This window comes from Bos mutus, chromosome 8 (genome assembly GCF_027580195.1).
Source record: "Bos mutus isolate GX-2022 chromosome 8, NWIPB_WYAK_1.1, whole genome shotgun sequence".
NCBI classification, from domain to species: Eukaryota; Metazoa; Chordata; class Mammalia; order Artiodactyla; family Bovidae; genus Bos; species Bos mutus.
This window is the reverse complement of record NC_091624.1, coordinates 12,644,612-12,661,202: the sequence shown is the minus strand read 5'-3', so window position 1 is coordinate 12,661,202 and position 16,591 is coordinate 12,644,612. Positions and strand designations below refer to the sequence as shown.

General features: G+C 40.3%; 1 long non-coding RNA gene across 1 annotated transcript in view; it reads right to left on the bottom strand.

The window, feature by feature from the left end:
• The window catches only part of LOC138988862 (uncharacterized), a 123,291-nt gene extending 107,722 nt beyond the window's left edge, over positions 1-15,569 (bottom strand). The window contains exon 1 of the long non-coding RNA XR_011465041.1: positions 15,430-15,569. This is a non-coding gene — a long non-coding RNA (uncharacterized lncRNA). The remainder of the gene's footprint in view (positions 1-15,429) is intronic.
• Between the last annotated feature and the right edge of the window lie 1,022 nt (positions 15,570-16,591).

Sequence of the window (16,591 nt, the reverse complement as noted above, 5' to 3'; positions counted from 1 at the left end):
TAGTCACAGCAGAAATTTTCTTAAAGACTAAACTTTGGTCTGTTACCAACTTTGGGCTGTGAAATCGTTTTGTCTCATCTGAAATCAAGAGGTAACTAACATGGTACGTCCCATGCGACATGGTGTCCAGGGAAGACCAGCCTAGAGTAATGACACTAGGTTCAGGGTTTAATCAATAACTTAATGACAAGAATTGATAACAACAGAGACATACAGATATTCCTGTGGAGAGAAAGTGGGTAGGGAGTAGGCTGTGATGATTATGGTTGTTAAACAAAGGTGTTATACTTTATTTCATAGTTCGGGATGACTCATTGTTTTATAAAATCCCAGGCTGAGTCACTTCATTATTATAAGCCAAGAAAGATGAAATGAGAGACTCAGCTGGCTTGCATCCTTACTAGCCTGGGGCAGAGGCTGGCAACCCCAAACCTGAATGATGCTTGAACTGATTCCATTTCCCTTTCAAGTAGACTCCACATCAAAACTGGCACAAAATCTGTTAACACTTTTTCACTAATTACAGAAGGGGCCAGTAATTTATTTTGAGGATCGATGTATAGTAGGAAGAAAAGTTATAAAATATCACTTATCCCCATGTTGAAATAGTAGTTTTAGGCACTTTAGTGATAAAATGTCAGATATAGCTAATTGCTAAACCAGTTGGAACAAAGCTTGCAATCAAGGTCAGACACCTGGGACATAATAGAATGGCAATATGTAAATATTGAGCAAAAGCTGAAGACAGACCGAAGTAAAAAATGAAGAGCTCAGAACACCAAGTGTCAAAGAGGGAAGTCTAGACACCATGGTCAAAGTGGGACATTCAAGATTAAGGCTGTAGAGACTACTACTCGGCCATGTGCCATGCCAAGCTGCTTCAGTCGTGTCTAACTCTTTGTGACCCCATGGACTGTGGCCTGCCAGGCTCCTCTGTCATGGGATTCTCCAGGCAAGAATATTGCAGTGGGTTGCCATTTCCTTCTCCAGGGGATCTTCCCAACATAGGGCTTGAACCCAGGTCTCCCACATTGCAGGCAAATTCTTTACCATCTGAGCCACCAGGGAAGCTCCCCAGAAAACAGAGTGAAATATTGCCACTTGCAGCAACATGGACGGACCTAAGATTATCATACTAAGTGAAGTAAAAATAAAAAGACGAATACCATATGATATCACTTACGTGTAGAATTAAGAAAAAAAAAAAAAAAGACAAACTTATTTACAAGCCAGAAGCAGGCTCACAGACATATAAAACAAATTTATGGTTCAGTTCAGTTCAGTCCCTCAGTCGTGTCCAACTCTTTGCGACCCCATGAATCGCAGCACGCCAGGCCTCCCTGTCCATCACCAACTCCCGGGGTTCACTCAAACTCACATCCATTGAGTCGGTGATGCCATCCAGCCATCTCATCCTCTGTCGTCCCCTTCTCCACCTGCCCCCAATCCCTCCCAGCATCAGGGTCTTTTCCAATGAGTCAACTCTTCGCATGAGGTGGCCAAAGTATTGGAGTTTCAGCTTTAGCATCATTCCTTCCAAAGAACACCCAGGGCTGATTTCCTTTAGAATGGACTGGTTGGATCTCCTTGCAGTCCAAGGGATTCTCAAAAGTCTTTTCCAACACCACAGTTCAAAAGCATCAATTTTTCAGCGCTCAGCTTTCTTTAGAGTCCAACTCTCACATCCATACATGACTACCGGAAAAACCATAGCCTTGACTAGATGAACCTTTGTTAGAAAAGTAATCTCTACTTTTGAATATGCTATCTAGGTTGGTCATAACTTTCCTTCCAAGGAGTAAGCGTCTTTTCATTTCATGGCTGCAGTCACCATCTTCAGTGATTTTGGAGCCCAGAAAAATAAAGTCTGACACTGTTTCCACTGTTTCCCCATCTATTTGCCGTAAAGTGATGGGACCAGATGCCGTGATTTTCGTTTTCTGAATGTTGAGCTTTAAGCCAACTTTTGCACTCTCCTCTTTCACTTTCATCAAGAGGCCTTTTAGTTCCTCTTCACTTTCTGCCATAAGGGTGGTGTCATCTGCATATCTGAGGTTATTGATATTTCTCCTGGCAATCTTGATTCCAGCTTGTGCTTCTTCCAGTCCAGAGCTTCTCATGATGTACTCTGCATATAAGTTAAATAAGCAGGGTGACAATATACAGCCTTGATGTACTCCTTTTCCTACTTGGAACCATTCTGTTGTTCCACGTCCAGGTCTAACTGTTGCATCCTAACCTGTATACAGATTTGTCAAGAGGCAGGTCAAATGGTCTTGTATTCCCATCTCTTGAAGAATTTTCCACAGTTTATTGTGATCCACACAGTCAAAGGTTTTGGCATAGTCAATAAAGCAGAAATAGATGTTTTTCTGGAACTCTCTTGCTTTTTCCATGATCCAGCAGATGTTGGCAATTTGATCTCTGGTTCCTCTGCCTTTTCTAAATCCAGCTTGAACATTTGGAAGTTCACAGTTCACATATTGCTGAAGCCTGGCTTGGAGAATTTTGAGCATTATTTTGCTAGTGTGTGAGATGAGTGCAATTGCGTGGTAGTTTGAGCATTCTCTGGCATTGCCGTTCTTTGGGATTGGAATTAAAACTGACCTTTTCCAGTCCTGTGGCCAAGGCTGAGTTTTCCAAATTTGCTGGCATATTGAGTGCAGCACTTTCACAGCATCATCTTTTAGGATTTAGAATAGCTCAACTGGAATTCCATCACCTCCACTAGCTTTGTTCGTAGTGATGCTTTCTAAGGCCCACTTGACTTCACATTCCAGGATGTCTGGCTCTAGGTGAGTGATCACACCATCATGATTATCTTGGTCGTGAAGATCTTTTTTGTACAGTTCTTCTGTGTATTCTTGCCACCTCTTCTTAGTATGTTCTGCTTCTGTTAGGTTCATACCATTTCTGTCCTTTATTGAGCCCATTCTTGCATGAAATGTTCCCTTGGTATCTCTAATTTTCTTGAAGAGATCTCTAGTCTTTCCCATTCTGTTCTTTTCTTCTATTTCTTTGCATTGATCGCTGAGGAAAGCTTTCTTATCTCTTCTTGCTATTCTTTGGAACTCTGCATTAAGATGGTTATATCTTTCCTTTTCTCCTTTGCTTTTCACTTCTCTTCTTTTCACAGCTAGTTTTAAGGCCTCCCCAGACAGCCATTTTGCTTTTTTGCATTTCTTTTCCATGAGGATGGTCTTAATCCCTGTCTCCTGTACAATGTCATGAACCTCTGTCCATAGTTCATCAAGCACTCTGTCTATCAGATCTAGTCCCTTAGATCTATTTCTCACTTCCACTGTATAATCATAAGTGATTTGATTTAGGTCATACTTGAATGATCTAGTGGTTTTCCCTACTTTCTTCAATTTAAGTCTGAATTTGGCAATAAGGAGTTCATGATCTGAGCCACAGTCAGCGCCCAGTCTTGTTTTTGCTGACTGTATACAGCTTGTCCATTTTTGGCTGCAAAGAATATAATCAATCTGATTTCGGTGTTGACCATCTGGTGATGTCCATGTGTAGAGTCTTCTCTTGTGTTGTTAGAAGAGGGTGTTTGCTATGACCAGTGCGTTTTCTTGGCAAAACCCTATTAGCCTTTGCCCTGCTTCATTCCATATTCCAAGGCCAAATTTGCCTGTTACTCCAGGTGTTTCTTGACTTCCTACTTTTGCATTCCAGTCCCCTATAATGAAAAGGAATCCTTTTTGGGTGTTAGTTCTAAAAGGTCTTGTAGGTCTTCATAGAACCGTTCGACTTCAGCTTCTTCAGCATTACTGGTTGGGGCATAGACTTAGATTACCGTGATATTGAATGGTTTGCCTTGGAAATGAACAGAGATCATTCTGTCGTTTTTGAGATTGCATCCAAGTACTGCATTTAAGACTCTTTTGTTGACCATTATGGCTACTCCATTTCTTCTAAGGGATTCCTGCCCGCAGTAGTAGATATAATGGTCTAGATATAATGGTAAATTTATGGTTACCAGAGGTGAAAGGGAGTGGGAGAAGGATAAATTAGGAGTTTGGGATTAGTAGATACTAACTACTCTACATAAAATAATTAAATATAGGAAGCTAAGCTATTTTATAGCATAGGGAACTTTATTCAGTATCTTGTAATAACCTAAAATGGAAAAGAGTCTGAAAAATAATATATATTAATATATGGAAGGATATATTTGTGTGTGTGTGTGTTAGTCATTTGGGCTTCCCTTGTGGCTCACCTGGTAAAGAATCTGCCTGCAATGTGGGAGATCTGGGTTTGATCCTTGGGTTGGGAAGATCCCCTGGAGAAGGGAAAGGCTATCCACTCCAGTATTCTGGCCTAGAGAATTCCATGGACTGTGTAGTTAGTCATTCAGTCAGGTCTTATTCTTTGTGACTTTTTGTCTTAATTGAAGTATGGTTAGTTTACAATGTTGTGAATAACTGAATCTATATATATATATATATATGCCCTTACATATAATTATTCAGTTATATATATATATATCTCCTTGTGCTGTGTCACTCAGTCATGTTTGACTCTTTGCAACCCCATGGACTATATAGCATTCCAGGCTCCTCTGTCCATGGAATTCTCCAGGAAAGAACACTGGAGTGGGTTGCCATACCCTCCTCCAGGGATCTTCCCAACCCAGGTGTCGAACTCAGGACTCTTGCATTACAGGCGACTCTTTACCATCTGAGCCACCAGGGAAACCCAAGAATATACATCCTCACATATTTATATAACTGAATCACTATATATATATATATATATATATATATATATATATGTATGTATGTATATAAAAAAAATGAATCAGTTTTCTGTATACCAGAAACTAACATAACATTGCAAATTTACTGTACTTCAATTTAAAAAAAAAAATTAAGGCCATGGTCATAGAATTTAAAGGAGTACATGCTGGGTGTCAGAAGCCATGCAGAGTAATCTGAGAAGCAAACTCCATAACAAGAACAAATATCAATAACAGACAAGTACAGATAAAAGAAACAGATGCACAGAGTGGGGAGACATGAGGCTCAAGAGCTGAGATCTTAACACCTCCTTAATCCTGGTTCTCATACTGTTTTAAAGCCAACTGCAACTCTGCCCTTGAATAGCCTGTGAGACTTCTGTATTCTTATAATAAACTCCATGACCCCTTTTCTTTAAGTCAACTCCAGTTGCTTCCTGTTACTTGCAACCAAAGAATTTTAACTGACATAGCACATGCTCCTTATAAAGACCCTGAAGCAAATTGCCAAGTCCTTCTCCAGAAAGTTCATCAGGATTCATTTACCCAACAACAGGGTCTGTTTTCCTCCACTCTTACTAACTCTGGATATTTCCATTCTTTCAAATCTTTACAAACTCTCTTTTATATTCTAATGGCTGGCATCTGCAGAAATAGCATTTGCACATGATGGCTTTGCCATAGAAATACAGAAGGAACGGATATCAGGGAGAGATTTTGGACTTAGGGAACAAGCACTCCTATTGACATAAATGTGTGTTATCTTCCGGTGGGAAAATTATGAGATCATCTGTGGCTAAATACGGGATAGTAAGATCATGCTAAACAAGGGGATTTTGGAATGAATGGACAGAAGGGTGGATGAGTGTGTGCTGCATCACAGGCTAAGAGATACAGAACACAGTAGCTACCTCTTGGGTCTCAAGGAAATCACCCAACCCATGAGGCTTTCTTCTTCTTATGATTCCACTGATGTCCACAGCTGATCCATCAAAAGGATGCCTACTCCAGCATACTATATGGCTCAGATGGTAAAGAATCTGCCTATAATGTGGAAGACCCAGGTTTGATTCCTGGGTTGGGAAGATTCCCTGGAGAAGGAACAGCAACCCATTCCAATATTCCTGCCTGGAGAATTCCATGGGCAGAGGAACCTGGAGTGCTACAGTCCATGGGGTTGCAAAGAATCAGACATGATTGAGTGACTAATACTTCCATAAGACTACAGTAATCACAAAAGGGTGGTACTGGCAGTAGAATAAACAGAAAAAAATTCAATGAAAAAAAAAGACAGACTGAAAAAGAGTACACACACACACACACGTATATATGCCATGCATATGACAAAGGTTAGATTATAAATCAATGGGAAGAGAAAGAACTACTAACAAATTATATTTGAGATAAATACAGTTAGAACCAATATGTATTTGTTACATTTGGTTACAAAAACCCAGTATCTTCTCTAGCCAGTTTAAGCAGAAGCATATTTATTGCATAGTACTAAATGGCTTAAAGAATTATTAAGAGTACTAGAAAAAAAAATAGAATATGGGCTATATTTCCGGGAATAACTCCTAAAGCCACATGGAGGGTCTAGGCTAAGAGAGTTGGTGCCAAATTGCTAAATTTCTTCTACTATTGCCAGATCTAAAACTGTACAACATTTGCTGTTTTCTTTATTGGTAAAATCTTGCCGTATACCTTACCTTTCTCCCCATTCAATTCACTTGCAAAGTCAAGTCTTATACAAGTACATCTCTTTCACAAAACCTAAATCACATCAGAAATACTAGCTACACAGTTTAGTTCAGTTCAGTTGTGTCCGACTCCTTGCGACCCCACGAATTGCAGCACGCCAGGCCTCCCTGTCCATCACCAACTCCCGGAGTTTACCCAAACTCATGTCTATCAAGTTGGTGATGTCATCCTGCCATCTCATCCTCTGTCGTCCCCTTCTCTTCCTTTCCCCAATCCCTCCCAGCATCAGGGTCTTTTCCAATGAGTCATCTCTTCGCATGAGGTGGCCAAAGAATTGGAGTTTCAGCTTCAGCATGAGTCCTTCCAATGAATACCCAGGGCTGATCTCCTTCAGAATGGACTGGTTGGATCTCCTTGCAGTCCAAGGGACTCTCAAGAGTCTTCTCCGACACCACAGTTCAAAAGCATCAATTCTTTGGCACTCAGCTTTCTTTACAGTCCAACTCCCACATCCATACATGACCACAGGAAAAACCATAGCCTCGACTAGACGGACTTTTGTTGGCAAAGTAATGTCTCTGCTTTTCAATACGCTGTCTAGGTTGGTCATAACTTTCCTTCCAAGGAGTAAGCTACACGGAAGTGAATAAATACTAGGGGACTTTAGCTTTCCCACATGTGCAGTGCCAGAGGTGCATCGGAAGAGAAACAGAGGGTGAGTAGGCCAGTTCACACAGACCAAAACAACCCTCAGAGAATTTGCAAATAGAGAACCAAGTTAGAAAGTAGAACAAAATACAGATATATTTAAATATACTGTGCCTTGCAATGTGATACATATTAATAGAAACTGGAAAAAGCTCTAATATCTCAGTATGAAATAGCCTAATTATTGTATACATGTGGACTGTTAGGCATCCATTTAAAGAATTAGAGGATAATGAATGATATTAAAAGATATTCATAGTGGGGTCACTGAATTTTAAAATCAGATAAAAGAGTATGAGGAGTATAATTCTATTTTGTGAAATATTCCTATAAACTGTGTTATACTCATTAATAGATTTATGTAATATATATTCAATTGATGCTCTAGAACAAAACACACACCACACACACATATTTATTTGGGGAAATAGAATGAGAGTGAGGAGAAAAAAGGTTATACACCAAAATGATAACATTGACTATCTCAGAACAATGGGATTGCAGGTTCCTTTTCTTTCTTTTATCTTGTTTATAACTTTAAAATGGATACATAACAACATAGTATCTATTATTATAAAAGAAGTTTCTTTTTATAAAGGAAGATAAACCAATATAATTTAGAATAAAGATTTTTTAAATCCTAAGTAAAATATTAGCTAAGAAATATTTTTAATAAGTTAACATATAATGAGAATGTACTATTTGACAAGACATTATTCTTAGTGCTTTAAATGTATTAATATATTTATTCTTTATAACAACCAAAGAGGTGAACACTGTTATTTTCACTTTACATGAAGGAACCTAACACACAAAAGAGGTTAAGCGCCAGTTCCATCTGACAGGCAAGGGTTTCGTTTTTCTTCCTTTCGCAGGAAGGTGTAAAACGATTCACGTGCTGAAACTCTGAAACCCATTGTGGCTCTATTTGGAGATGGGACTCCAAAGGTGTCTTCTAGAAACAGACCAATGCGTCCACAGTGACCAGGTAACAGAAGGAGAATCTCAGGGCAAAGGCCAAAGGGAGGAGAAGGGAGACGAGATCAAGCCCTGAGCCTTTGGAGTGGGAGAACCGACTTCAAGACCCTAGACTACCAGAGAACTAAGCCTAGGGAGTGTCAAACAGTGAGAACTCACACAAAGGAAACCACTGAACACAAGACCCGGCATCACCCAACCACCAGCAGCACCCTGTGCAGGACGCCCCATCTTAACAACAAGCAAAAACACAGCTAACAGTGTTAATGTTGATATCAGTCTTTAATGCTAAGTTCTTGTTAGCTAACAATTACTGGGCACCAACACATCAATAACAATTCAATTCAGCTACTTAAGGCGTACCAGTCAATGGGTTTTAATACATTCACATACATGCGCATCCTTCATCACAAATAATTTCGGAACATTTTCATCACCCCAAAAAGCAAGTCCACACTTTCAGTTGTCACCACCCACCTCCGCCAATCACCCTAGACAAAACATTTGACGCCAAATCTATTGTACCTCTGCAACAACCCTACATGACTGGGACTAATATTCCCCCACGCAGATAAAGGAAACGTGAGCCACAGATGGTTAAGAAACTTGCCCACGTTTATATAACCAGCCAGCAGTAGAATTGGGACTTAAATTAGGCAGCCTGCCTTCAGAGCACTTCTCTTAACCATGATGTTATGCCACCATCACTACATTATATTACAAAATTAAAATGTATGAACAAGTAGGAATTATTCCAAAAATCAAAACCATTGCCAAGAAAAAGAAATGCAAAACAGCAAAATGGCTGTCTGAGGAGGCCTTACAAATAGCTGTGAAAAGAAGGGTAGCAAAAAGCAAAGGAGAAAAGGAAAGATATAACCATCTTAATGCAGAGTTCCAAAGAATAGCAAGGACAGATAAGAAAGCCTTCCTCAGCCATCAATGCAAAGAAATAGAGGAAAACAATAGAATGGGAAAGACTAGAGATCTCTTCAAGAAAATTAGAGGTACCAAGGGAACATTTCATGCAAAGATGGGCTCAATAAAGGACAGAAACAGTATGGACCTAATAGAAGCAGAAGATATTAAGAAGAGGTGGCAAGAATACACAGAACTGTACAAAAAAAAGATCTTCATGACCCAGATAATCACGATGGTGTGATTACTCACCTAGAGTCAGATATCCTGGAATGTGAAGTCAAGTGGGCCTTAGAAAGCATCACTATGAACAAAGCTAGTGCAGGTAATAGAATTCCAGCTGAGCTATTTCAAATCCTGAAAGATGACGCTGTGAAAGTGCTGTACTCAATATGCCAGCAAATTTGGAAAACCCAGCAGTGGCCACAGCACTGGAAAAGGTCAGTTTTCATTCCAACAATAAGAAAGGCAATGCCAAAGAATGCTCAAACTACCACACAATTGCACTTACCTCACATGCTAGTAAAGTAATGCTTAAAATTCTCCAAGACAGGCTTCAGCAATACATGAACCGTGAACTTCCAGACGTTCAAGCTGGTTTTAGACAAGGCAGAGGAACCAAAGATCAAATTGCCAACATCCACTGGATCATGGAAAAATCAAGAGAGTTCCAGAAAAACATCTATTTCTGCCTTATTGACTATGCCAAAGCCTTTGACCATGTGGATCACAATAAACTGTGGACAATTCTGAAAGAGATAGGAATACCAGACCACCTGACCTGCCTCTTGAAAAACCTGTATGCAGGTCAAGAAGCAACAGTTAGAACTGGACATGGAACAATAGACTGGTTCCAAATAGGAAAAGGAGTATGTCAAGGCTGTATATTGTCACCCTGCTTATTTAACTTATATGCAGAATATATCACGAGAAACGCTGGGCTGGAAGAAGCACAAGCTGGAATCAAGATTGCTGGAAGAAATATCAATACCCTCAGATATGCAGATGACACCATACTTATGGCACAAAGTGAAGAAGTAAAGAGCCTCTTGATGAAAGTGAAAGTGGAGAGTGAAAAAGTTGGCTTAAAGCTCAACATTCAGAAAACGAAGATCATGGCATCTGGTCCCATCACTTCACAGCAAATAGATGGGGAAACAGTGGAAACAGTGGCTGACTTTATTTTTCTGGACTCCAAAATCACTGCAGGTGGTGATTGTAGCTGTGAAATTAAAAGACGCTTACTCCTTCGAAAGAAAGTTATGCCCAATCTAGACAGCATATTCAAAAGCAGAGACATTACTTTGCCAACAAAGGTCCATCTAGTCAAGGCTATGGTTTTTCCAGTGGTCATGTATGGATGTGAGAGTTGGACTGTGAAGACAGCTGAGTGCCAAAGAATTGATGCTTTTGAACTGTGGTGTTGGAGAAGACTCTTGAAAGTCTCTTGGATGGCAAGGAGATCCAACCAGTCCATCCTAAAGGAGATCAGTCCTTTAGGTGTTCAATGGAAGGACTGATGTTGAAGCTGAAATTCCAATACTTTGGCTACCTGATGCGAAGAGTTAACTCATTTGAAAAGACCCTGATGCTGGGAAAGATTGAAGGCAGGAGGAGAAGGAGACAACAGAGGATGAAATGGTTGGATGGCATCACTGACTCGATGGACATGGGTTTGGGTGGACTCCGGGAGTTGGTGATGGACAGGGAGGCCTGGCGTGCTGTGGTTCATGGGGTCGCAAAGAGTTGGACACGATTGAGTGACTGAACTGAACTGAATTGAATATCCATTTCCAGTGGGGAAAAAAGATTGAAAAAATTCCTGAACAAGCATAGAAGAATGCTTACACACCATCTCAAGTAGATACAATACCTCATAATGACACAATGAAGTAATACATAAGTAATAAAGAATAAAACATGTCCATTATAATTACCCTAATAAATTTATTCTAGAAGTTTCATCCAGTGCAGTAAGTCAGTAAAAAGAAAAAAATTGAAGTTTCTTTTGAAAAAGAAAATGCAAAAAATTATTTCTAGAGAATAGATTACATAAGTAGAAAAATACTAGAAAATCAACTTCTAAATCATTTTCAGTAATACAACATTCCAGTAATCTAAGAAACTTCACAGAACATTATGAAAAATAATACAGGATAAATGTGTGTGGGATTGGCCCGAGAGTCATCTTAGGGCTCAAATCTGTCTTTCAGCCTGTACAGTCCCTGTAATCATTAAGTCCTGCTTCACCTCACAAGAATGCATCCCAGCTAAGATTCTTTACATTCTTTTTCCCTGTTTATTTTGCCCAGAAAAATACTTGAAACCACAATGTTAGATGGATCATTTATTTTTGTGTTTCAGTATTTCAGCTAGAAGGAAGAGAAGAGGATTCTTCATGAATCTTTAAGTTACAGTGATTTAAACATTTTATTAGTTATAGGATTTATCACCCAAGTGGGAAAAGGAAGAACTTTTGCAAAGAAGAGTGGAAAAGCTAAGGGGCAACAATACATATTCCCTTCTTCCCTGACTTACTAATCAAAACCTCCAGGAGTGTAGAGAAAGGGCCCTTCCTTTAATGTCCATGTGACTGAGGAAGCTACAGAGTGACAATATCTTGAAACATCTTACAGACTGCGGGCATCACTAGGGATCCAGACTGATGGGAATCCATGGCTTTGCCTGTCCTGGAGCCCAAACGTATCTGTTCAACTAGAGGCAATTAGGACTTTCAAGAGCTTCGACCTAATGAACTTACCAGATATTTTTTTGATAAATTGTCATTTATGCATCTTTATCTCCTCCCTCCCATAACGGCTTCTGTGCTAAGTTGTCAATATATTAATTTACCTTCAGAAACAGATCAATAGCTGAGGTGCACAGGATGAAAACTGACTTGGGGCGAGAACCCTAGTCTGAATCTCAGATTATCCATTTAAATACCATGTATAATCTTAGCTGAGCCACTTAACCCCCCATTCACCTAAAATTATCCTCATAAATGTCAACAATAACCTGCCGGTTTTCAAGTATAATAGATCCTTTTATTAAAAATCTCACTTAAACTTTCCAAGGCTCTGGACCCTGCCAATCCCCTTTCCCCCTTGGGTTTACAGACCACCACCTTTCTGATTCTCCTCCCATCTGTCAGATGATTCTTCTTATTCATTAGCTCACTTCTCACATCGAGGATCTGACTTCAGCACTCAGTTACTTGGGTTAAAATCCTTTCTCCAGGTGCTGCTGCTGCTGCTAAGTTGCTTCAGTCGTGTCCGACTTTGTGCGACCCCATAGACAGCAGCCCACCAGGCTCCCCTGTCCCTGGGATTCTCCAGGCAAGAACACTGGAGTGGGTTGCCATTTCCTTCTCCAATGCATGAAAGTGAAAAGTGAAAGTGAAGTCACTCAGTTGTGTCCGACTCTTCGCGACCCCATGGACTGCAGCCTACCAGGCTCCTCCATCCATGGGATTTTCCAGGCAAGAGTACTGGAGTGGGGTGCCATCGCCTTCTCCGTTTCTCCAGGTAGCCTCATCCAAATTCACAGATTCAAGTCCCAGATCTTTATCCTGAGACCCAGAATGGTAGACAGGATATCTCCACTGGAACAAGCCATAGAGACTTAAAACACAACAGATCCCAGAATAGTTAAATAAACATCTACCCTCATGCCTCCCACTCTGTCCAAATCTGAAAACAAGTTCCCCAGGTGAGGATGATGCTGCTGGCCTGTGGATGGTCCTTTGAATAGCCAGGTTTGAGAATTAAGGCCTCTTTTTACAGTCCCAACAACCAGACTGTCAAGTCTTGTGAATTCCACCTTGTTAATATCCTTTTACTCCTCCTCATCCCCACCCCCACTGCCTTAGTTCAAGATTTTATGACATCTCCTTCTCTCTACTCATCTCCCTAACACCTTTCTGAATCATGCTAATTTTTCCTACATACTCCTTAACTTTATCAAAGGCAAATCTAAGGCTCTTCATTGTCTTTCCATGGCTCTATAATTATTTCAGCTCCCTTATTTTGTACACCAGTTCCTGCATGGTCTGCCCTCATCCTATCTCTAGAACTTCATCTGTAGTCACCTACCCACATTTCTTTGCCCCTCCAGGAATTACCTCTATTTTCCCAAACACATCATGCTGTTCCATGCACACTTGTCCACCAACTCTCTCTTCCTTCTGTTGCAATCTCATTCCAAAACCCTACGCTTACTCTTCTCTCATCTTCCTAGAACAGTTCATTCATCCCTTTAGCAAAAAGTCTTCCCTTAGCCTCAGTGTGACAGGTTACATTCCTGCTCAAAGTTCTTCACCATTTAGTGCGTTGACATTTTTGCCATGGCTTCAGCATGAACAAAGGACTTTAATTCTGAGGGCAGCTTTGTGCCTTCCTTCAGCCAATAACATAGAAGCAGAGCTGATAACGGGACAGTTCCTTGTCCGTTTAAAAAAACTTCTGACATCAGTACGAGAAGAACATGTCTGACCCTGTTTCCATAGCAGCAGGAGAAACTCATGGAGTCAGACTTCTGCAGTGAGCTGATCCAAGCCCAGTTTTGATCAGCTAACCCTCAGAGGACCCACAGACCTGCGAGATAAGTTCTCACTGTTAAATGGAAGTGAGATTTTGTGGGCGCTTGTTAGGCAGCGTTATAGCAATAGATTAACTAATAAACCAGTGCGGTTTGTCTCTTCTTTGTCCTCTCAGAGCATCCTTGCACACTCTTGGCCCGTTTTTCTCCAAGACAAATAAGAAAGCAAAATGGCCCAGCTGCCAGTATTACCACTAAGCGTATCACAGACTCCAGCCAGAGGGGAAAAAACTCCTCTCTGCATTCTAAGTTGTTTTCTTTTTGAAGGCCAAGAACAGGGCCTTTCCTGGTGGCTCGGTGATGAAGAATCTGCCTGGCAGTGTAGGAGACGCAGGTTCAATCCTTGATCCAGGAAGACCCCACATGCTTTGGGGCAACTAAGCCAGTATGCCACAACCACTGAGCCATAACTAGGGAGTAGTCCCCACTCCGCACAACTAGAGAAAGCCTGCACAGCAACGAGGACCCAGCGCAACCAAAAATACATAAAATAATTTTTTAAAAACAAGAACACCCTGCCTAGCATTGCTAGGAAGGGTGAACTTGAACAAATACAGGAAGACTTGAATTCTCTAGTTTATTAACTCTCTATTCAAAACAATTTTACCCTTGACTTTTACAAGACTGATGCCTACATGTATATGCAAACCTTTATTTATAGACAATAATCAAGTGAATAAACATATTTTCCTGCCATTAAAAAGCTAATTTAACCTTGGTTATTTAGGGATCCCAGCTCTTTTGAAGTGTGGAGTAACTCAAAAAACTTCACAAGCAAAAATACTTTTATTTTCCCAGTTCTCTTATCTGAGCTTGTCCTTGCCACAAGGTCAGGGGCTGGGCATTAGACTCCAATGAGCTCTCAGTATTCCAAAAAGTCTGTACCTTGCAGGGGTGATGGTAGCTTGGAGATTTGTCAGTCAGAGCAGAAATCTCCAACGCACTGTTTTGTGGAGATGCTAAATCAAAAAGATCAGTCATGGTCCAAACTCATCACCAAACCCGGATGAATACACAGGCAGAGGACCCCCAGAATGAGTTTGGCATCAGGCACCTTGGTACCCAATTCTTAGAGTCATAAAGCATCATTGCTGCATTGCTTCAGGGAGCTAGCCCCAGGCACAGGGAGACTCACGCTGAGATGGACAACCTCTACTGTGGAACTTTTCATGTGCTGGTGCAAAAATTGTGTATTTGCCGGAGTTCTTTTGTGATATTTGTGCAGTAATATTTAAAGCGGTAGTTAGGAAAATGTTTTGGCTGTATGGGACACGCTTCTGCTAGAACATCCAGTGGGAAAAAAAAAAAAACAGAAAACAAAATGGCTCACACATATTCCTAGAAAACAAACTGGAAAAAAAAAAAACACATGCCCAAAATAGCTGTTAGACAAGTGAAGCGAAGAGTCAGTTTCAAAATTTCTATTTTTCAAAACAGTCCGTGTAAAAATGTAACTCGCATAAAGCAGCATCTACAAGTAAATGCTGAAAGTTTAAAAAGTTTCTCAGTGAGCACTGAACCAGAACAAAGAAGCGTGAAGTCTCCCCATAGAGATACTCCTATCACGGACTCCACTTCTCTCATTTCAGTCGACGTGGTCCCATCTCCAAACTGGGTTGGAGATACATGACTCACTCTCTGGCTTTCAATTTCTGGACTCCACACAGACTACCATTCTTCCAACACATTGCAATTGAGAAGATGACTGTTTAATTCTATTACATGCCAGTTACAGATTGAGGACTGTTTTTTTTGTTTTGATTAAACATGGGACATACCTGAGTGTTCAGCCGAAGGTCTTGAAATAGCTCATCAGCAAAAGTACTCTGAGTGCTTATACACAGAGTCTGGAAACTTCCTTCTCATTCTATTTGCAGAGGATGAATTTTCAGATTGCTTCTCCAAAGCCAAGCCTTCCTGTTTGGTAGACCCTGTACTATCTGCTCCCGTTCCTGCTTTTTAACAAGCATGAGAGAAAGCAGCTGGTCCCAATCCCATGTAACCCTTCACAGGCTTGACGTTAAAATGGTCCATTAGCTTTTTTATTTAAATTGAACTCACCTGCTCTGTTTGGCTTTGCCTCTGAGGTTTTGTTTGCCAGGAGAGAAATGAATTTTTTTCCGAATACCTGTGAATAGCTCCCCACTGGTATTAAATTGAAGCTATCGAAAAAGAATACTCAATATTGATGCAAATATCCCCAGCATCAATCCCCAGCATCACTTGTCTGTAAGACAGAATGTAGATGGCATGGGGAGAGAAAGAAAGCAAAGATATCTTTCTCTTCCAAAGTCAATTCCTTTTATGGGATATCACAAAATTGGCATAATGCTATGTAATCAATACAATCTTTGTGCTAATAGAAATCTGTAAGCCAGAAAGAAAAACACCAGTACAGTATACTAACGCATATATATGGAATTTAGAAAGATGGTAACAATAACCCTGTGTACGAGACAGCAAAAGAGACACTGATGTATAGATCAGTCTTATGGACTCTGTGGGAGAGGGAGAGGGTGTGAAGATTTGGGAGAATGACATTGAAACATGTAAAATATCATGTATGAAACGAGATGCCAGTCCAGGTTCGATGCACGATACTGGATGCTTGGGGCTAGAGCACTGGGACGACCCAGAGGGATGGTATGGGGAGGGAGGAGGGAGGAGGGTTCAGGATGGGGAACACATGTATACCTGTGGCGGATTCATTTCGATATTTGGCAAAACTAATACAATATTGTAAAGTTTAAAAATAAAATAAAATAAAAAAAAGAAGTAATATGTAATAAAATTCAAACAATTAAAAAAAAAAAGAAATCTGTTCCAAATAACAGATTAGAAGTAATCTATTTACAGAACAACCATCTTATAATAACAAAGGAATTAGTATGAGATTGCTGTAGGAATAACAAAATAGCTATTTAGAAAAGAACTTTGCTA